The sequence below is a fragment of the Ranitomeya variabilis genome, chromosome 4 (assembly GCF_051348905.1).
Source record: "Ranitomeya variabilis isolate aRanVar5 chromosome 4, aRanVar5.hap1, whole genome shotgun sequence".
NCBI classification, from domain to species: Eukaryota; Metazoa; Chordata; class Amphibia; order Anura; family Dendrobatidae; genus Ranitomeya; species Ranitomeya variabilis.
Window position 1 is genome coordinate 671,128,509 of NC_135235.1, and position 24,137 is coordinate 671,152,645.

The 24,137-nt window shown below is 44.1% G+C and overlaps 1 protein-coding gene across 1 annotated transcript in view; it reads left to right on the forward strand.

Moving 5' to 3' along the window:
- Nucleotides 1-444: 444 nt before the first annotated feature.
- The window catches only part of LOC143766281 (uncharacterized), a 74,743-nt gene continuing 51,050 nt past the window's right edge, over nt 445-24,137 (forward strand). The window contains exon 1 of the mRNA XM_077253831.1: nt 445-515. The gene's annotated coding sequence lies outside the window, so the exon portion shown is untranslated. The remainder of the gene's footprint in view (nt 516-24,137) is intronic.

Here is a 24,137-nt window from a genome sequence, read left to right on the forward strand (position 1 = left end):
GCGGCTCCGCTCCGTACACCTCGTACACACACAGCTCCGCTCCGTACACCTCGTACACACACAGCTCCGCTCCGTACACCTCGTACACACGCGGCTCCGCTCCGTACACCTCGTACACACACAGCTCTGCTCCGTACACCTCATACATACACGGCTCCGCTCCGTACACCTCGTACACACACAGCTCCGCTCCGTACACCTCGTACACACACAGCTCCGCTCCGTACACCTCGTACACACGCGGCTCCGCTCCGTACACCTCGTACACACACAGCTCCGCTCCGTACACCTCGTACACACACGGCTCCGCTACATCCACACTGTAAACCCCTCCTGACCCCACACATAAACTTCCCCTCATCCAGCACCATGACAACCAGCACAGCAGAGTCCTGCATACACTGAGGCCCCTGATCATGTGACCCCTGACTCCTCCCCTCCTGTGACCTCATCACAGGTCCTGTGCGCACAGAACAGCGCTGCCATATATGCGGAGTGCGCCTCTTCAGGTGCAGGTAGGTGTGATTATTAGTTATAAGGACTGGTTGCATACAGTCTAGCGTGTATACATATCATGTGTGATAGTTAGTAAGGGCAGGGTATTGTGGACACATTTCTGCAGATTTTTGTTATACATGTAGCTGGTAATATTTGGGCACTAAATACCCATATTATTTAGGCACGATGTGTGGCATTAATTGGACTTGGATTTTTTTGTATTATTATTTATTTTGTACATATTATTTGAGCATTATATTTTGCTATTATTTGGTCTCTGAATTTTGATGTTTTAGGCTTGTATAGTGATTTTGTTGTATATTTTTGAGCACTGTATACTTGTATTAACCCCTTCACGCCATAACATTTTTATTTTTCTGTCAATATGGCCATAGGAGGACTTGTTTTTTGCGGGATGAGTTGTACTTTTGAATGATACCATTGGTTTTACCATGTAATGTACTAGAAAATGGGGAAAAAAATCAAAGTGCAGTGAAATTGCAAAAAAAAGTGCAATCCCACACTTGTTTTTTGTTTGGCTTTTTGCTAGGTTCACTAAATGCTAAAACTGACCTGTTATTATGATTCTCCAGGTCATTATGAGTTCAAAGACACCAAACATGTCTAGGGTCTTTTTTATTTAAGCGGTGAAAAAAAAATTCAAGCTTTGCTTAAAATAAAAATAAAAAATAAAATTGCACAGTTTTTCAGTTACCCGTAGCGTCACTATTTTTTGAGATCTTGGGTCGGGTGAGGGCTTATTTTTTGCGTGGCGAGCTGACATTTTTAATTATACCATTTCGGTGCAGATACGATCTTTTGATCGCCTATTATTGCATTTTAATGCAATCAAGTGTTAATCCGCACAGCGAGGAAGCCCACTCAGTGCACAGGTAATTGCTTGAACTGATGCTGCAGGCATGTATACAGCAGTAAGGCTACTTTCACATTTGCCTTAAGGTACCTTCACACGAAACGACTTTACAACGAGAACGACAACGATCCGTGACGTTGCAGCGTCCTGGATAGCGATATCGTTGTGTTTGACACGCAGCAGCAACCTGGATCCTGCTGTGATATCGCTGGTCGTTGGTGAAAGTTCAGAACTTTATTTGGTCGTCAGATCGGCGTGTATCGTCGTGTTTGACAGCAAAAGCAACGATGTCAGCAATGTTAAACATGGAGCTAACGACCTGTGAGAACGATAAGTGCGTCACCGTTACGTCACAGGATCGCTCCTGCAGCGTTGTGGAGCTGCTGTGTTTGACATCTCTACAGCGATGTAAACAGCGACACTGCAGCGATCGGATCGTTGTCGTTCTCGTTGTAAAGTCGTTTCGTGTGAAGGTACCTTTAGAATCCGCAGCGTATCATCCGCAAACGCATGCAAAAACGCATACACACGTCTGATAACAGCGTTTTTTATCCGCATCAGCTTACGCATGATGGTAAAAAAACGCAGCATTTGCATGCGTTTTTTACATGTGTTTGCGCTTTTTATGCGCATGCATTTGATATTTCCAGGAGGGTGTGTCTTTAATGGGCATGCGCAGTCCGAAGTACGCAAGCGCATCAAACGCATGTGTACGCAAAGACACGTGTACGCATGCATTCCCATAGATAGTAATGTGTTTTTCTGCCGCATTCTTTGCGCTAACAACCGCATACGTTTCTAGGCGGCAAATTGACGCCTCTAAAATTACTACATGTTGCGTTTACCACGCCAAACCGCAGACGACAAAACGACGCATGCGTCGTCAAAAGCGGCAAAACGCAACCAATCGCAGACGCATAAGTCCCTAATGTTAAATATAGGAAAACACAACGCATGCGGATAATTGCAGAAGAAACGCTGCGGACACAACCGCAAATGTGAAACCGGCCTAAGTGCTTTGTGAGCCGAGGTGCCACTCAAAAGAAAATAGCCACAATGGATATAAAAATTGAAATGAACTGATGGCACTCACTGGTTAAAAAACTTCTTTATTCCAATACTTTAAAACATCGGCGTCGGGAGGATGGGAGCAGGAGTGGAATGGACGACAGCCGTTTCGCGCTGCATTGGCGCTTTTACTGGTCACACCAGAAGAAGCGCCACTGCAGCACGAAACAGCTGTCGTCCATTCCACTCCTGCTCCCATCCTCCCGACGCCGATGTTTTAAAGTATTGGAATAAAGAAGCATTTTAATGCAATGTCGTAGTGACCAAAAAACAATTCTGGCGTTTTAAATTTTTTTCTCGCTACGCCGTTTAGCGATCAGTTTAATCCTTTGTTTTTATTGATCGGGCGATTCTGAACTCGGGGATACCAAATATGTTTAGGTTTGACTTTTTTTATTGTTTTATTTTAAGTGGGGTGATTTAAACTTTTATATATATTTTTTCATATTTTTTAAAACTTTTTTTTTTTTTTTGTACTTTTGCCATGCTTCAATAGCCTCCATGGGAGGCTAGAAACTGGCATAGCCTGATCGGCTCTGCTACATAAAAGCGATGCTCAAATCGCTCCTACCCTGTTTCCCCAAAAATAAGACACCGTCTTATATTAATTTTTGGTCCGAAAGTTGCACTGTGTCTTATTTTTGTGGGGGGGGGTTGTCTTATTTTCTCAAGAAAAAGAATTGACAAATTTTTTTTGAACAAAAAAATTAACATTTATTAGCATACCAGCGTATGCTGAACAGTAGTCATCACAAAACAGTAGAATCAAATAAACTGTGAATCGTATCAAGAATTTCTTGTTACTACCGTATAATTACTGTATTTCCATGTACAACATGTAAAACAACGAACAATGGTTCATTTACTGATCTCAATATTTAATAAAACAAAACAAAATTTATTCAATGAGAACCATGTCATCATCTTCTGGAACATCATCATAACAATCCAAACTCTGAAGTTCCTGTGGAATTTCTTGTGACTCCATTTCTTTCAGAGTTTAAGGGCTAAACTCGTCAGCGTGCATTTGTTGTTCTGTTTATTTTTTACACACAGCCGCACGCAGGTATTTGTTCCACATTGGTATTTACCCAGCGGAGGCAGTATGTGTCCGGCTGGGTGTTAGGCTACTTTCACACTAGCGTTAACTGCATTCCGTCACAATGCGTCGTTTTGCCGAAAAAACGCATCCTGCAAAAGTGTTTGCAGGATGCGTTTTTTCACCATTGATTAACATTAAGTGACGCATTGTGACGGATTGCCACCCGTCGCACCCGTCGTGCGACGGATGCGTCGTGCAGTGGCGGACCGTCGGGAGCAAAAAACGCTACATGTAACGTTTTTTGCTCCCGACGGTCCGCTTTTTCCGACCGCGCATGCGCGGCCGGAATTCCTCCCCGCACTTCCCCGCACCTCACAATGGGGCAGCGGATGCGCTGGAAAAATGCATCCGCTGCACCCATTGTGCGGCGGAGACAACGCTAGCGTCGGGAACCTCGGCCCGACGCACCACGACGGGCCGAGCCCGACGCTAGTGTGAAAGTAGCCTTAGTCTCCTATATATGTTGGGCTGTGTCCTCCTATGTTGGAGGTACTTCGTGCCCATCTGTTCTTAGCCACATCCTTCATTTGGTTTTGCGCGCCTATTCGCAGGGGATTATACATAATAAACATCTTTGATGTTGCATCTGCATACATATATGTTTGTTCTTTACATATCATTGTGCTTGTTCACATTGATGCTGATAGCCTCCCTAATGCGCCGTTATAATGTTAACCCCATTTGCTGTTAGGGCAGCCAACATTTAGCGTACTTAGGTCCGAGGTCATCCGTGGTTTGGCATGCTTGGGTTCTGGGTACTCTAAACCTACTATACCAGTTCATGTGTACTATTTCCTCCTTGGTGAGTTTGTTAGTTCGCGTATGGGAAACTGGGTACTGGGAACGACCCTTATATAAATAGGTATATTCTTGATCACTTGCATAATCTATTGTTTTGATCGGCATCTTTGGCCCTCAAGTGGGGCTATGATACTAAACGTTCAGTACCTACTTTACAGTTAGTAGCCACCATGTATTTCCATGCAAACTTGGTTGGTCTCATGAGATCGTTTATTATACACTAGATGGCAGCCCGATTCTAAAGAATCGGGAGTCTAGAATCCATATATACTTTATTTATTCAAATGTAAGAATAATACAATTAATAAATAATAGTAAGAAAGAACAAAAAATGGCTGCACTCACCAGCTCTTGACAATTCTTGTTATTTAAGGTACAGTTACACAGGATCCATGAACATGCTTATGAGGAGAATGATGAAAGACATCAGACGACAACTTTGCGTGTTGTGGCAAATGCCACAACAACGGTTCTTTGCTTAACCCCTTAACGACCGCCGATACGCCTTTTAACGGCGGCCGCTAAGGGTACTTAAACCACAGCGCCGTTAATTAACGGCGCTGTGGAAAAAGTGAATAGCGCCCCCCAGAGTCGGATTTTCTCTGGGGTCTCGGTTGCCGAGGGTAGCCGAGACCCCAGAGAACATGATTCGGGGGGTTTTTACCGACCCCCGAGTTGCGATCGCCGGTAATTAACCGTTTACCGGCGGTCGCAACAAAAAAAAAAAAAACGCGATTTGCCGTTTAATTTCTCTGTCCTCCGATGTGATCGCACATCGGAGGACAGAGAAATGTGGTCCCCGATGGCCCCCAATAGCCCCCCAATACTCACCTACCTCCCCCGGTGCTCCTCGTGTCTCCCCATGGGCGCCGCCATCTTTTTTCCGGGAAAAAATGGCGGGCGCACGCGCAGTGCGCCCGCCGCCCGGCACCCGGATGTTCTTTGGGGTCTTGGCTGCCGGGGGTAGCCGAGACCCCAAAGAACATGATCGGGGTCGATTTGCACCGACCCCTGCTTTGCGATCGCCGGTAATTAACAGTTTACCGGCGACCGCAAAAAAAAAAAAAAAAAAAAAAAGCGATCAGTTATTTCTCTGTCCTCTGATGTGATCGCACATCAGAGGACAGAGAAATAGGGGGATTCGGGGACCCTAACATACTCACCCGGGGTCCCTGGGTCCTCTTCTGTCTTCTCCTGCCAGCCGGCTTTTTCATCATGGCGGGCGCATGCGCAGTGCGCCCGCCATCTGCTGCCATCTGCCGGCCGGCAGGAGAAGACAAGTTGGGGCTAAAATTAGGGTTAGGGTTAGGGTTAGAGTTAGGGTTAGGGTTAGGGTTAGGGTTGGGGCTAAATTTAGGGTTAGGGCTAGGGTTAGGGTTAGGCTACTTTCACACTAGCGTTTTTTGGCTTCCGTCGCAATGCGTCGTTGGAGAAAAAACGCATCCTGCAAAAGTGCTTGCAGGATGCGTTTTTCCTCCATTGGCTTGCATTAGCGACGCATTGCGACGGATTGCCACATGTCGCATCCGTCGTGCGACGGATGCGTCGTGCTTCGGCGGACCGTCGACACAAAAAAAACTACATGTAACTTTTTTGTGCGACGTGTCCCACATATTTCAGTGCCACGTGCCACGTATTTAAGTGACACGTGCCACGTATCAAAGTGCCACGTGCCACATATTTCAGTGCCACGTATCAAAGTGCCACGTGCCACGTATCAAAGTGCCACGTGCCACGTATCAAAGTGCCACGTGCCACGTATCAAAGTGCCACGTGCCACATATTTCAGTGCCACGTGCCACGTGCCACGTATCAAAGTGCCACGTGCCACGTATTTAAGTGACACGTGCCACGTATCAAAGTGCCACGTGCCACGTATCAAAGTGCCACGTGCCACATATTTCAGTGCCACGTGCCACGTGCCACGTATCAAAGTGCCACGTGCCACATCTTTCAGTGCCACGTGCCACGTATTTAAGTGACACGTGCCACGTATCAAAGTGCCACGTGCCACATATTTCAGTGCCACGTATCAAAGTGCCACGTGCCACGTATCAAAGTGCCACGTGCCACGTATCAAAGTGCCACGTGCCACGTATTTCAGTGTCACGTATTTAAGTGACACGTATCACGTATAAGTGCCACGTGTCACGTATTTAATTGCCACATATTTAAGTGCCACGTATCAAGATTTTCCATGGAGAACAGACACATCCAGAGATATGTCTGCTCTCCACGGCTGCAGCAACACACTGACAGGAGCCATAGTTCCTGTCGGTGTGTCACTGCGCATGCGCGAGCGAGTTTACCGGCGGTCATTGACCCCGGCACTCTCGCTTAACGGCAGTGCTGCGTGGGAAAGTTCAACGCAGCTGTACTGCTGTTAACCGAGACGCCGGAGTCATTGAACTCCGGAACAGTACGCGATACACTGCTAGGAGCTTCGCTCCTGGCAGTGTATCGCCGGAGAGCAGCCGATCGGCGTGGGACACTCGTTTTATGGATTCTGCGGACAGGGAGTATGAATTTGGTTTATTATTTTTGGATTTTTTCCTGGAGGATCGAGGGCTTCGCCTACAAGTGTGCTGTTGGTGAGTATATACTCTGTGTTATATGTTGTATGTACTGTGTGTCATGTATGTGTATTGTGTGTAGGTGTTTTGTGTAACTTTACAATTGTGCTAAGTCGCCGGACACAGGGACAACTCTCCCATCCTAATACCGGATGGGAGTAGTAGTCCCATACGGCGACTTAGCACAATGGTGGCACTAGCGTCGCATGGGGACACACACACGCACACACACGCACACACACACACACAGAAGGACTCCATGCTGCTTCACTGGGGGGCGGGGGCTTCCCTCTTCCTGTCCGACGTCACGTCCGGTCCTGGGTGTCAACCCCTCCGTACAAAGACGCCGACACCCAGGACAAAGGCGCTGTGTGTGGAAGGTAATATGGGGCCCTAGGGGGATACGCAGACACGCCGCTGCGTAAAGAATTGACATGTCAATTCTTTTTACGCCGGCGTGTTTGCAGACAAAAGCGCCGCGTTTTTTTGCGGTGTGTCTGAACGGCAAAGTGAATTTCTCATTCACTTTGCCGGCAGACGAAAATGACATTGCGCATTTTTGAAAAGCGCCCGCAAAATAGCGCTCAAAAATGCGCTATGTCTGAAAGTAGCCTAAGGCTTCTTTCACACTTGCGTCGGTACGGGGCGGTCGCAATGCGTCGGCCCGATGTACCGACGCACGTTGTGAAAATTGTGCACAACGTGGGCAGCGGATGCAGTTTTTCAATGCATCCGCTGCCCAGTCTATGTCCTGGGGAGGAGGGGGCAGAGTTACGGCTACGCATCCGCGGAAATGGCGGACGCGACGTACAAAAAAAAGGTTACATTGAACTTTTTTTGTGACGACGGGGGCTAAAGTTATGGTTAGGGTTGGGGCTAAAGTTAGGGTTGGGGCTAAAGTTAGGGTTAGAGTTGGGATTAGGGTTAGGGTTTGGATTAGGGTTGGGATTAGTGTTACGTTTGGGATTAGGGTTGGGATTAGGGTTAGGATTAGGGTTAGGGGTGTGTTGGATTTAGGGTTTTGATTAGGGTTATGGTTAGGGTTGAGATTAGGGCTGTTTTGGGGTTAGGGTTGTGATTATCGTTAGGGTTGTGATTAGGATTATGGATCGGGTTGAGATTAGGGTTAGGGCTGTGTTGGGGTTAGGGTTGGAGTTAGAATTGGGGGGTTTCCACTGTTTAGGTACATCAGGGGGTCTCCAAACACGACAGCCAATTTTGCGCTAAAAAAGTCAAATGGTACTCCCTCCCTTCTGAGCTCTGCCGTGCGCCCAAACAGTGGTTTACCCCCACATATGGGGCATCAGCGTACTCGGGATAAATTGGACAACAACTTTTGGGGTCCAATTTCTCCTGTTACCCTTGTGAAAATAAAAACTTGGGGGCTAAAAATCTTTTTTGTTGGAAAAAAATATATTTTTTTATTTTCACTACTCTGCATTATAAATTTCTGTGAAGCACTTGAGCTTTCAAAGTTCTCACCACATATCTAGATAAGTTCCTTAGGGGGTCTAGTTTCCAAAATTTGGTCACTTGTGGGGGTTTCTACTGTTTAGGTACATTAGGGGTCTGCAAACGCAACATAACGCCCGCAGACAATTCTATCAAAGTCTGCATTGCAAAATGGCGCTCCTTCCCTTCCGAGCTCTGCCGTGCGCCCAAACAGTGGTTTACCCCCACATATGGGGTACCAGCATACTCAGGACAAATTGGACAACAACTTTTGGGGTCCAATTTCTCTTGTTACCCTTGTGAAAATAAAAATTTGGGGGCTAAAAAAATCTTTTTTGTGGGAAAAAAAATATTTTTTATTTTCACTACTCTGCATTATAAACTTCTGTGAAGCACTTGGGCATTCAAAGTTCTCACCACATATCTAGATAAGTTCCTTGGGGGGTCTATTTTCCAAAATGGGGTCACTTGTTGGGGGTTTCTACTGTTTAGGTACATTAGGGGTCTGCAAAGGCAACATAACGCCCGCAGACAATTCTATCAAAGTCTGCATTCCAAAATGGCACTCCTTCCCTTCCGAGCTCTGCCATGCGCCCAAACAGTGGTTTACCCCCACATATGGGGTACCAGCATACTCAGGACAAATTGGACAACAACTTTTGGGGTCCAATTTCTCTTGTTACCCTTGTGAAAATAAAAACTTGGGGGCTAAAAAATCTTTATTGTTAAAAAATATATATTTTTTATTTTCACGACTCTGCATTATAAACTTCTGTGATGCACTTGGGCATTCAAAGTTCTCACTACACATCTAGATAAGTTCCATGGGGGGTCTAGTTTCCAAAATGGGGTCACTTTTGGGGGGTTTCTGCTGTTTAGGCACATCAGGGGCTCTCCAAACGCGACATGGCGTCCGATCTCAATTCCAGTCAATTTTGCATTGAAAAGTCAAATGGCGCTCCTTTGCTTCCGAGCTCAGCCATGCGCCCAAACAGTGGTTTACCCCCACATATGGGGTGTCGGCGTACTCAAGACAAATTGTACAACAGCTTCTGGGGTCCATTTTCTCCTGTTACCCTTGGTAAAATAAAAATTTGGAGGCAAAAAGATCATTTTTGTAGAAAAAATGCGATTTTTTTATTTTCACGGCTCTACGTTATAAACTTCTGTGAAGCACCTGGGGGTTTAAAGTGCTCACCACACATCTAGATAAGTTCCTTAAGGGGTCTAGTTTCCAAAATGGTGTCATATGTGGGGGGTCTCTACTGTTTAGGCACATCAGCGGCTCTCCAAACGTGACATGGCGTCCGATCTCAATTCCAGCCAATTCTACATTGAAAAAGTAAAACGACACTCCTTCTCTTCCAAGCTCTGCGGTGCGCCCAAACAGTGGTTTACCCCCATATATGGGGTATCGACGTACTCAGGAGAAATTGCACAACAACTTTTGTGGTCTAATTTCTCCTGTTACCCTTGTGAAAATAAAAATTTGGGGGCAAAAAGATCATTTTTGTAGAAAAAATGAGATTTTTTATTTTCACGGCTCTACGTTATAAACTTCTGTGAAGCACTTGGGGGTTCAAAGTGCTCACCACACATCTAGATAAGTTCCTTGGGGGGTCTAGTTTCCAAAATGGTATCACTTGTGGGGGGTTTCCACTGTTTAGGCACATCAGCGACTCTCCAAACGCGACATGGCATCCGATCTCAATTCCAGCCAATTCTGCATTGAAAAAGTCAAACGGTGCTCCTTCACTTCCAAGCTCTGCGGTGCGCCCAAACAGTGGTTTACCTCCACATATGGGGTATCGACGTACTCAGGAGAAATTGCACAACAACTTTTGTGGTCTAATTTCTCCTGTTACCCTTGTGAAAATAAAAATTTTGGGGCAAAAAGATCATTTTTGTAGAAAAAATGAGATTTTTTATTTTCACGGCTCTACGTTATAAACTTCTGTGAAGCACTTGGGGGTTCAAAGTGCTCACCACACATCTAGATAAGTTCCTTGGGGGGTCTAGTTTCCAAAATGGTGTCACTTGTGGGGGGTTTCCACTGTTTAGGCACATCAGGGACTCTCCAAACGCGACATGGCATCCGATCTCAATTCCAGCCAATTCTGCATTGAAAAAGTCAAACGGTGCTCCTTCACTTCCAAGCTCTGCGGTGCGCCCAAACAGTGGTTTACCTCCACATATGGGGTATCGACGTACTCAGGAGAAATTGCACAACAACTTTTGTGGTCTAATTTCTCCTGTTACCCTTGTGAAAATAAGAATTTGTGGGCGAAAAAATCATTTTTGTGAAAACAAATGCGATTTTTTATTTTCACGGCTCTACGTTATAAACTTCTGTGAAGCACTTGGGGGTTCAAAGTGCTCACCACACATCTAGATAAGTTCCTTGGGGGGTCTAGTTTCCAAAATGGTGTCACTTGTGGGGGGTTTCCACTGTTTAGGCACATTAGGGGCTCTCCAAACGCGACATGGCGTCCGATCTCAATTCCAGCCAATTCTGCATTGAAACAGTCAAACGGTGCTCCTTCACTTCCAAGCTCTGCGGTGCGCCCAAACAGTGGTTTACCTCCACATATGGGGTATCGGCGTACTCAGGAAAAATTGCACAACAAAATTTGTGGTTAAATTTCTGTTTTTACACTTGTGAAAATTAAAAAAAATGGTTCTGAAGTAAAATGTTTGCAAAAAAAAGTAAAATGTTAATTTTTTTCTTCCACATTGTTTTAGTTCCTGTGAAGTACGTAAAGGGTTAATAAACTTCTTGAATGTGGTTTTGAGCAGCTTGAGGGGTGCAGTTTTTAGAATGGTGTCACACTTGGTTATTTTCTATCATATAGACCCCTCAAAATCACTTCAAAGGTGATGTGGTCCCTAAAAAAAACATGGTGTTGTAAAAATGAGAAATTGCTGGTCAACTTTTAACCCTTATAACTCCCTAACAAAAAAAAAAATTGTTTCCAAAATTGTGCTGATGTAAAGTAGACATGTGAGAAATGTTATTTATTAACTATTTTTTGTGACATATCTCTCTGATTTAAGGGCATAAAAATACAAAGTTTGAAAATTGCAAAATTTTAAAAATTTTCGCCATATTTCCATTTTTTTCATAAATAATCGCAAGTAATATCGAAGAAATGTTACCACTAACTTGAAGTACAACATGTCACGAAAAAACAATCTCAGAATCAGCGGGATCCGATAAAGCGTTCCAGAGTTATAACCTCATAAAGTGACACTGGTCAGAATTGTAAAAATTGGCTCGGTCATTAAGTACCAAATTGGCTCTGTCACTAAGGGGTTAAGAACAATAATGTAAATAATAAATAATATGTATCAATAACTATGTATATTGGTATGTTCTATGACCTTTTAAAATATTTCATTATTATGTGGAAAAGCTCTTAGTACCCATACTGGCGCATACTTGTGTGCCCATCAGGTATTTTCACAGTAATTTTACATCTGATGGGTTGGTATGAAACATTTTTAATCATCTCTTGGGCTTAGCTAAGCCTTCATTTTAAATAATTCTAATAGGTACAACAGAAATAAAAGCCTTTTTGTGTACCCAAATTTTTTGTGTTTATTTTTACAGAAGTGTAAAATTTAAGAAATCAACGTTCATAGTACACCGATGGGCTAATATAAACATGCCCATCAACCACGTCACGGTAGCCTTTGAACTGATGGGTCCTAACTAACTGATTCCTATTTCTTAATACTCAGACCTCTTTCACATCTGCATGTTTCTGATATTTGCAGAAGTAATGTTAAAAACAATACAACTTCCACACTTGGCACCAAAGAACTGACCTACAACACACTTTCAGCAAGTGCCATGCAATGTAGATGAAGCTTGGAGTTAACTTGCAGTAAATGCGGCAAACGCGGCTTCGACAATTGCATTAAATGCAGCCACAACAAAAACACTGGTAAGTGGAGATTTTGTGGCGAAAACTGCAGAAACCACATGTGCCGCACCTGCCGCAAGTGAAGTACAAATTCCGTATACATTGCATGCAACTTACAGCAAGAGTGGCGTGGGTCAGCCCTTAGGCAGGAAGTGCAGAAATAGCCTTTTTTCCACCATAAATTCTCCAAATAGCAGAAAAATGTTGATGTGAAAGCAAAATCTCTATTCTTTCCCTATCTATCTAAATATGTACCTATCTATATATCTATTTCTATGTACAGAACACACCTGGAGATAGAGATGTGTGTGAACAGCCATCCCACCCGTCTCTTACCTGTTCACAAAAACCTCACCCTTTTTAAAAACAAAATGAAATCTCTCAGCAGCTATACTGCTGGAGCTTCAAATACAGGTTCCTATCACCAAATACAGGCATTTGGATGATACACATCTTACATCTTGTACTTAATATGTGTTCTACTTACCTATAAAAATATGTATTGATATATCCTATTTCTAAATTTATGTAGATATGATATAGAGTTATTAACCCTATATGCTAATGAGTACGTATGTTATATACGTATTTCCTACATAAGTACTTAAAATCTATATGTCTATGGCTACACTAATTTTTTTTTGTTTTTGTTTTTTTTCCTTATCTCTATACATAGAATTTACCTATTGCTGTCTATGTTATTAGAAAAACTGAATAATGAAAAAAAAGAAAAGTAACTTTAAACTAAAATATTTTTGTACACAATATTACGTGTGAAGACTTTAGTACTATCAGCCAATAATTGTCCTTGAAGTGGTGTATTAACCACTTTAACCCTCACATTGCAACATTGCTTCACCCTGGAAAAAGCAACATACAATTGACCATGGGCAAAAGCAGGTTCTGGTAGATAAATGCCAACTCGATGGAGGGTCTGGCCTTGAGATTTATTTATGGTCATTGCAAATGCGGGCTTGATGGGAAATTGTCTCCGTCTTAATTTAAAAGGTAATCCAGTCTCTGATGGACACAAATCAATTCGTGGAATGAATACCACATTTCCTGCTGCTGACCCACTAATTACTTTAGCCAGTATGATATTGGCATGTAAGGCAGTGACAATGAGCCGCGTACCATTGCAGAGACCTTTGTTCGTGTTCAGATTACGTAATAACATGACAATGGTGCCAATTTTAAGTTTCAGCCGATGTGAAGGCATTCCAGTTGGTGTTAGTGAATTCAAAAACTCAAGTGGGTATTGATCGAGGTCATCAGCTTCATCAGGATCGATGGAATCATCACTGATATATTCAGTATAGTCACCTATCAATAAATCCATGACTTGGGAATTGACTTTCTCAACGTCCTCATTTTTTGGACATAAAATTGCATGAGATGCAGCTGTATTTATGCTTTCGGTGTCATTCACATCAATACAAAGATTATCTCCAAAAATTTCAATTATTAAACAGCCAGTGCATACCATGTCTGGAGGAATTTCAATTACATCATCTCCAAGATTATGTTCATTAGATAGTTCACCATTTCCCAGTTGAAGCAACCAACTGCTGTAGTGAGGATCAATGGAGCGCATGTTGTTAATAAGTGGCAGGCGAGTAAAATGTTGCCAGTGTTGTGAATATTTTATACAGCTCTCTACAACATCAGTTCTTGTCCCATGAGGGATGACAGGAAGACATTGTCTAAAGTCGCCTCCAAAAACAATCACTTTACCTCCAAACGGTGTTTTTTCTTTGTGAGCTACATTTGTTGTCATGACATCACGTAAGACTCTATCAATGACATGCAATGCATATTTGGATAGCATTGTGCACTCATCAATAATAAAAAGTTTAGTGCTGTGCAAATCTTTTGCTGCATCGGTATCATTCTTAATCCTGGAAACAGATGTTTCATTCACAGGAATTGGAATCCCATAAAGAGAATGAATGGTTCGTCCACCTTGTAGCAAGTTGGCGGCAATTCCAGTAGTGGCAGCAGGTGACACAATGTCTCCTTGTCCTCTTAGCTGATGTAGGAGTAGATGATATAGGTACGTTTTTCCGCTGCCACCAGGACCATCAAGGAAAAAACACTTTGCTGTAGAATTAGTGTCTTCTAAAGCTTGAGTGGTAGCATCAAAAGCAAAGTTGGTCCTCATTTAGAGTAGCTTTCATTTCAGCAGCTGCTGATAACTCATAATCTTTATCATACTGTGGGAGGAGGTGTTGTTTCTTGACTGGACGTGGCAAATTAAAATCAGTATAAATTTTGCCATGAGCTTTAAGAACATGTTGGACATCTGTCATAGCATAGCCTTCACAATTGACACACTCCAGAGTGTCGGAGTGGTATGCATAGCAGTAGTCTTCTACAAAGTGTTCCTTAAATTCATCCCATAAGTCCCGAGGTTTAGCTGGAGGACCAAAAATACAAATGTAGGCAAACATGTCACGTAGCTGTGCTGGCATGTTGAGAATACTGGCATCAAGTAATGTATTTCTCCACAGCCTATCATCAAATAGTAAGCCAAGAGCTAATGCCGCATCTTTAAAGGTTTCATGTGTGACTCCGTGTACAGTTTTTATGCTGTCAAAACTGGTTGCACCTTTCACATGTAACAATAACAATCTTAAATAGTAGCGTTCTTGGTCTTTCACACTGACAGTATACATTCGTCCAATCACAGAACCACCTGCTCGCTTTCTAACTTCGCAAGAACCTTCTTTCCAAACATAGTTTTCGGGAATTTCACGGTATAAATAAATATGAGCATGATGGTCGTTCTGATTAAGCTTGAAGTAGGCCATAAGTGTAGAATTTTGATGGAGCTTTTGTTTGATGTTTCCAATAGAGTCATCCTCATGAAAATAGAGTGGCTGAGAATGCGGTAGATGTACAGCAAGGCGAATGATGCTATGAGATTGTTTATGCATTGGATATGAGAATATTCGCCAAGCTGCCTCTGGTGCACTGACATATCTTGAATCCATGAATTGGTGTGTTTCATCATGTTGGATGTTAGTCTGGCAGATTTCAAGTTTGGCTTTATCATGTCCTTTGTAGACGTATTTAAATAAATATTTCACAGCCTGAATGGAACCACAAACTTCGACATTTATATGACACTTGTATTTTAATAGCAGGAACGGATTATATGGAACCACCCACGAATTGTCAATCATGTTAGAATGGTGTTGAAAAGATGGGCCAAAGTGTCTGCGATAAGTAGGATAGGCGTCCTTAGCTATGATGGTTCTTGGTTGCAAATCTTTAGGGAAACCTTTTGTACACTTCCCCAGATCCATACAGGGAGAATTTGGGTTGTGTTCTCCACACGGACCATGAATCATATGTTGGAGAACAATTTTATGGAGGTGAGGGTAGTGGGTAGGATTGGGAATTTCAGCCCACACTGTATTGTCTATGTCCTCCTCAGTCCTTAATTTGGAGTTGCTGTCCATAATAATCAAAATGTGAGCGTGTGGAAGGCCACGTTTTTGAAATTCAATTACATGAACCATAGCGCAAACTTTCCCAAATAATCCGTTGTTAATGTCTTTTAAGAGTGCTTCCAGTTTTATTTTGAAAACACGTGCCACCAAATCAGGTCTATGTTCCACACGCTGCCAAGGTTCCAAATTCTCAGTAATCTCATTCCATTTCGGATTACAGGTCATGGTGATGAATAGATCAGGACGACCATATTTAGTCACAATAGCCATGGCATCCTGGTACCGCTGCTGCATATTCCTGGGACTGCCTTCAAACGAAGATGGTAAAATGACCGTTTTTCCAATGGGGATGCCCTTCTCAATGGATTTTTTCTGGAGATGTTCCTGGAGTACACAATAATCCTCTACTTTCAAATCCTTTTGGTGTTGACGGATATAATTTAGGCGATTTGCCTCGATTTTCACATAAGCATCCACTAAGTACTGCTGAGTGAGTTTGCCACCATTCAGGAGTGGATTAAACTGATTACGGACAGACAGCACATAGCAGTAATATTGCAGTTGTGTAACTCTGCGTGGACTTTGCCCTTGTTGCTTGAGGCCATCATGCCAGCCCTGGTCTCTAAGGGAAAAATAAAGGATAGAGTAAAGCATCTAAATTACTGTGTAGAATGCTGACCTGTTGTGTTCTTGGCGCCAAAGGATTTTTGGGGTCCGGTTGTAAATGTATTAAAATATCACGATTAAATGGTGGCTCTCCATTGTCATTTTCAAATACGACAGCAACTTCATTGACAGTTGGATTATTATATCGGCGAGGGTCTTGATTCCGATCTTGTTTAAGGGCCATGATGATATTTGGCATGAGAGTGCTATTAGCTTCAGCTTTAAGATGTTCTTCATGTTCCACATCTCGTAACATTTTGTAGGCAGCAACAAAGGGATTCACATTGTCTAACTGAAGAGCAATTATACTCATCAAAGTGGGATGACATTTTTGATTTTGTTCACAGTTTAAACGTTGTTCATTCGCGGTAGCGGTATCCAAAATATACAGTTGGGCATAAGCTGGAACTTGATCATCACTGGGATGTAGGGTTCCAGTACGATGATATATTTGTCCATGTATACGGAAACAGTAAGGGCCATGTCCAGGTGGAGGGGATATATTGGCACCCATGGAGGCGAAAGCAAATGAGCTGTTAATACTACGAATATTTTCCATGAGATTCTTACTGAACTCACTCTCCCCTGTCAGCAATCGTTTAACCCCTTCACCCCCGGAGCTTTTTCCGTTTTTCCGTTTTCGTTTTTCGCTCCCCTCCTTCCCAGAGCCATAACTTTTTTATTTTTTTGTCAATTTGGCCATGTGAGGGCTTATTTTTTGCGGGACGAGTTGTACTTTTGAACGACATCATTGGTTTTAGCATGTCGTGTACTAGAAAACGGGAAAAAAATTCCAAGTGCAGTGAAATTGCAAAAAAAGTGCAATCCCACACTTGTTTTTTGCTTGCCTATTTTGCTAGGTTCACTAAATGCTAAAACTGACCTGCCATTATGATTCTCCAGGTCACTACGAGTTCATAGACACCTAACATGACTAGGTTATTTTTCACCTAAGTGGTGAAAAAAAATTCCAAACTTTGCAAAAAACAAAACAAAACAAAATTGCGCCATTTTCCGATACTCGTAGCGTCTCCATTTTTTGTGATCTGGGGTCAGGTGAGGGCTTATTTTTTGCGTGCCGAGCTGGCATTTTTAATGATAGCATTTTGGTGCAGATACGTTCTTTTGATCGCCCGTTATTGCATTTTAATGCAATGTCGTGGCGACCAAAAAAACGTAAATCTGGCGTTTCAAATTTTTTTCTCATTACGCCATTTAGCGATCAGGTTAATGCTTTTTTTTATTGATAGATCGGGCGATTCTGAACGCGGCGATACCAAATATGTGTAGGTTGGGAGTTTTTTTTATTGATTTATTTTGATTGGGGCGAAAGGGGGGTGATTTAAACTTTTATATTTTTTTTATTTTTTTCACATTTTTAAAAACTTTTTTTTTTTACTTTTGCCATGCTTCTATAGCCTCCATGGGAGGCTAGAAGCAGGCACAGCCCGATCGGCTCTGCTACATAACAGCGATCATCAGATCGCTGTTATGTAGCTAAAATGCAGGTGTGCTGTGAGCGCCGACCACAGGGGGCGCTCACAGCCACCGGCGATCAGTAACCATAGAGGTCTCAAGGACCTCTATGGTTACCTTCCTGACTCATCGCCGACCCCCGATCATGTGACGGGGGTCGGCGATGCGCTCATATCCGGCCGCACAGCCGGATGCGGTAGTTAAATGCCGCTGTCTGCGTTTGACAGCGGCATTTAACTAGTTAATAGCGGCGGGTGATCGCGATTTCACCCGCCGCTATTGCGCGCACATGTCAGCTGTAAAAAACAGCTGACATGTCGCGACTTTGATGTGCGCTCACCGCCGGAGCGCACATCAAAGCGGGGGTCCCGACATGTGACGTACTATTCCGTCACATGTCGGGAAGGGGTTAAAGACCTCGGGATATTGGGGTATAGGTATATGCACTTTAATCTTGTGACAACACAGAGTAAAATTTTTATCTGCTGGTATCTCAGCATTAAAATGTAATGCTTGACAATGTTCACATAAATAGTTCATAGGACCACAGGAGTGTTCTACTATGGTACTGTCATCATTAGTAAAACCTGTAGGATGTTGAGGTACAGGTTGTGGTAACGGAGCATTGGAATGTTTCTGTAAGCCAACATATATAAAGCGTGGACCTGGTAGAGGATCTTCACTGTCCACAGATTCAATCACTGAGGAGTTGGAAGGTGTATCGTGGTCAGGGTTTATTAATATGGAGGTGCAAGCGGTTTTTTTGCACCGTTCACGGCGTGCACCAGCTGCATTTGGTAATGGTTTGTTTGTTGCCTTAGAAGAGTCAGGTGTGAAGCATGTCTTATAAGCAGACTTAACGGTGTGCAGGCGACGGCGTTTATCATTTGGAGTGTAAGTAGGACAGTGTTTACGCTTACGTGCAGATTTACCAACGGTTAAAGGAGCTTCAGGCTGCACACATTCTATGAATGGAGACAAAGAAGCTGTATTGTGGGCAGAATCTATGACTGAGGACGTGGAAATATTATGTTTGCAACGTTGAGAGCGTGCAGCAGCAGCTTTATTACTTAATCGATTAGTTTTGTCCTCAAAAGACTCATTAGTAATGCGTTTATTGCAAGCAGCATTAACAGTGTCCAGGCGCTTGTGTCTGTCCTCTGTAGTCTCGTTAGCACGCTGTTTGCGCTTACGTGCGGCATCGGCGGCTTTTCGCTCTGCGTCATTGGTATACTTATTATCAGACCTGATGTTATGTGCGCCATCAGCAGCTTTGGGCTCTGTGTCATTAGTATACTTAACAATGTCCAGGCGCTTGCATCTATCCTCTGTACTCTTGTTAGCACGCTGTTTACGCTTACGTGCAGCATCAGCGGCTTTTCGCTCTGCGTCATTGGTATACTTATTATCAGACCTGATGTTACGTGCGCCATCAGCAGCTTTGGGCTCTGTGTCATTAGTATACTTAACAGTGTCCAGGCGCTTGCATCTCTCCTCTGTACTCTTGTTAGCACGCTGTTTGCGCTTACGTGCGGCATCGGCGGCTTTTCGCTCTGCATCATTACCATACTTTATATCAGACCTGATCTTACGTGCGCCATCAGCAGCTTTGGACTCTGTGTCATTAGTATACTTAACAGTATCCAGGCGCTTGCATCTATCCTCTGTACTCTTGTTAACACGCTGTTTGCGCTTACGTGCGGCATCGGCGGCTTTTCGCTCTGCATCATTACCATACTTTATATCAGACCTGATCTTACGTGCGCCATCAGCAGCTTTGGACTCTGTGTCATTAGTATACTTAACAGTGTCCAGGCGCTTGCATCTATCCTCTGTACTCTTGTTAACACGCTGTTTGCGCTTACGTGCAGCATCGGCGGCTTTTCGCTCTGCATCATTACCATACTTTATATCAGACCTGATCTTACGTGCGCCATCAGCAGCTTTGGGCTCTGTGTCATTAGTATACTTAACAGTATCCAGGCACTTGCATCTATCCTCTGTACTCTTGTTAACACGCTGTTTGCGCTTACGTGCGGCATCGGCGGCTTTTCGCTCTGCATCATTACCATACTTTATATCAGACCTGATCTTACGTGCGCCATCAGCAGCTTTGGACTCTGTGTCATTAGTATACTTAACAGTGTCCAGGCACTTGCATCTATCCTCTGTACTCTTGTTAGCACGCTGTTTGCGCTTACGTGCGGCATCGGCGTCTTTTTGCTCTGCATTATTAGTATACTTTATATCAGACCTAATCTTACATGCGCCATCAGCAGCTTTGGGCTGTGTGTCATTAGTATCCTTACTATTAGAGCTCATGTTGGCTAAGCTAAACAGCTTTAAACGTGGTGGTGGCAAACAACAGGTTAATAAGAGGCAGTGTCAGGTAGTAGGAAAATAGCCAGTTAATGATAGGCAATAGTTCTTTGCAGGAATGCAGATATTAATAAATAGGCAGTTTATATTGCAGAGAAATTGCTGGGCAATAATGGACAATGTCCTTATGTGGCAAATAATAGAACAATATACCCAGTGTGGCAAAGAAGAGGTTAATAAACGGCAGTCTCTCAGTATAACAGTCAGTGAATAATAGGCAGTATATGGAGAAAACACCAAACAAAAGTTCAAAATTGGTGTGAAAATGTCACTGAACCACTTCACAACTAAATATATATAGTTTTGGTAAATGGTATTATCATTTTTTTGACGAAATTCGGCAGGAGCTTGAAGAGCGTCGTCACTGGGACCGCCTCCACGCAGTACAAACTTGCTGTGAGGTAAAAATTCAAAAATCACACCAAAATGGCGGGCAGAGTGTGTCACAGTACGGCACATTTCTGATTGGTTGCCGCCTGCCGCGAGCGACCAATCAGAAAAGTGCCGCGCACCACGAAGGCATATATCTTTGTCCACCCTGAGCGGGTGTAGGACGCTGGTGACGTCACTTATCTCCGGACATTATCTCCGGACAAAGCCACGGAAGTTGGCACAAATTGCCGGAAGTAGTATTCTAGGCAATTATATATTAGATTTTAATGTTATCAGTGTTTACCTTTGAACGTTTATATTGTATTGTCCTGTCACCAGCCATGTGTACAATTATCGGCCGAAAGCCTCTCTGGAACCAATAATCACCCCATGTAAAGGTATCTTTATAAGTTAAAGATTCAGAATACTATGACTTTTATCATATCCTGAACAGTCAAGTTTTTTATGAACCGTTAAGGTTTTCTGCTTGAAGTAAAAAAAACTCTGAGTGTTTACAGTTTGAAACCATAAAATGTTGAAAAATTATGTCATTCTTGAGTATATCACTCAATGGTGCTCATAAACGTGTCAAATTTGATCTATAATATACTTTAATATACGTTACTTTAATCTTTAATATACTTAAGAATGGGGCCCCAGACATCACACAGGGGGTCTGAAACACCGCACAGTGGTCCAAAATATCGCTGTGCTCTGCCTGGGGCCCCATATGCTGCCTGGGGCCCCTGTGCTCTGCCTGGGGCCCCATATGCTGCCTGGGGCCCCTGTGCTCTGCCTGGGGCCCCTGTGCTCTGCCTGGGGCCACTGTGCTCTGCCTGGGGCCCCATATGCTCCCTGGTGCCCCTGTACTCTGCCTGGGGCCACTGTGCTCTGCCTGGGGCCCCATATGCTGCCTGGGGCCCCATATGCTGCCTGGGGCCCCTGTGCTCTGCCTGGGGCCCCTGTGCTCTGCCTGGGGCCCCATGTTCTGCCTGGGGCACACGGAGCCCCTGTGCTCTGCCTGGGGCCCCATATGCTGTCTGGGGCCCCTGTGCTCTGCCTGGGACCACTGTGCTCTGCCTGGGGCCCCATATGCTGCCTGGGGCCCCTGTGCTCTGCCTGGGGCCACTGTGCTCTGCCTGGGGCCCCATGTTCTACCTGGGGCCACTGTGCTCTGCCTGGGGCCCCATATGCTGCCTGGGGCCCCATATGCTGCCTGGGGCCCCTGTGCTCTGTCTGGGGCCCCATATGCTGCCTGGGGCCCCTGTGCTCTGCCTGGGGCCACTGTGCTCTGCCTGGGTGTAGGACACTGGTGACGTCACTTATCTCCGGACATTAGCTCCGGACATTAGCTCCGGACATTATCTCCGGACATTAGCTCCGGACAAAGCCACGGAAGTTGGCACAAATTGTAGGAAGTAGTATTCTAGGCAATTATATATTAGATAAGGTCATAGTGGGGTAACTATGTGAATAATGGATACGGGTAACCAGCACCATATAACACACCGAAGGTCAACGACTGGAGGTCACAGGTTCAACAAACACAGTATATTAGGAACGTTTACACAATGCTAGTCCCACTGCGGACCCTCTAACAATAGTAAATCCATAAACATGTAAAGGACTGGACCTCACCCATTTCAGTCGTGGTGTGTATGTGGCAGCGCCAGCCCCTACGCGCGATTCGACTGAAATGGGTGAGGTCCAGGCCTTTACATGTTTATAGATTTTTATGATGTTAATTAAATAAATGCTATTATCTTTTTATACCTTAAATGGCAGTTGTGTAACTCCTTTGTCAGATTATACAATTATTATTCACCCAATAGCGAAGTGTGGACTGCACTTGCTCTGTAGTCTGGTATCCTAGGTAACCCAGCTTGACATGCCTATTCATTTAAAGCGCCGGAGTATGTAGAGAGGACTAGGGAATTTTTCGTCTTAATATTCTATATATCTGAGCTCAGGGCTGGCCTATTTTGGCCTTATGATATACTCTATAGAACATTGGTAACATTATGCAAGGGTATGTGTGGGCACGTTGTCTACCCAGTGTATACGGCGCATCCTCAATACTGCCCTTCATTTTGTATTGGAGCAGTGCGCAGGCGCTTTTTACAGGGCGTTGTTGGTATCTTAGGCAACACAATTTACGGCAAAACTTTGGAGCGTGCGCAGAGAAAGGGGAAGTAGTATGAGGTAGAGCGCGTCTCAATATTGTGTATACATTTCCGTACTTATTTGGTCCAAGAGGGCTGTGTACTATGCAGCGCATGTATGTTATTTAGTGCCGGCACTATTGCATATAACCATGTGCAGACACTGACTTGAATCTGCTACGCACAGCGTATTCATGGCACCGCCCCAGTTTCATTTAGGGAGCAGTGCGCAGGCGCCGTTTTTATGGCGTTCTGGTGTCCTAGGCAACCCAGCTGGGTATACCTGTTATTATTAGGCGCTGTAACATGCGCTGAGAAAGGTGCGATATATTATTTGGTGTGTTTCATTATTATATTTAGTGCACAAGTGGAGTAAGGACTCTTTAAAGGTGTGTGCACACTTTCGCTCACACATCTTGCCGGTAACGTTATTATAACAGAGCAGCTCAAGCTTCTGCTTGAGAACAGTAGGTGAGCATTCCTTGGGAAGGGCTCTGGTCCCCCACGCAACCTGACTAGTGCACCAATGATTTTCAGACGCTAGAGCATGCGCAGATGAAGAGAGAACAGGGCACTGCATGTTACGTCTGGGATTACTCCATGTGGCTGATAAGCATTAACACAGCTGAATGCGGTAACATTAAGTGACATACACTTGGTCTCTAGATTACCCCTGACGAAGCCACCTTGTGTGGTGGCGACACGCGTTGGGTCCTGGTATAGCCCACATTGGGACTCTTTTGGGAGGTTCGGCTGTGGTAATATAGAGCTTTGGGCATGAAATACTATGTGCCTTTGGTCCACAGGCAACCTTGAAACTCTCCCTGTGCCAATTTATTAGCCCTCTCTGTGGTACATCATAGGTCACATATTGTTAGTGGCTGTATTGCTTGCCTAAGGGTACCGTCACACAGTGGCACTTTGGTCGCTACGACGGCACGATCCGTGACGTTCCAGCGATATACTTACGATCTCGCTGTGCCTGACACACTACTGCGATCAGGGACCCCGCTGAGAATCGTACGTCGTAGCAGATCGTTTGAAACTTTCTTTCGTCGTCAAGTGTCACGCTGTGGCAGCATGATCGCATCGTGTAACAAAGGTGTGCACGATATTGTATACGATGTAATGGGTGGAGGAGCTTGATATGTAGGAGCGCCAAATTCTCCACCTCCTGTGTGCTGATTGGGCGGTACAATACTGTGCGCTCATTCAACAGACGTGGTACTATTGTTCCCGGCCGATAAAACCGCGGCTCTCGAGCGCTGTATTCTTTTCTCTCTGGAGCACGTGCTTGAACCAGAACTCCTAAATTCAATGTCACGCATAGATT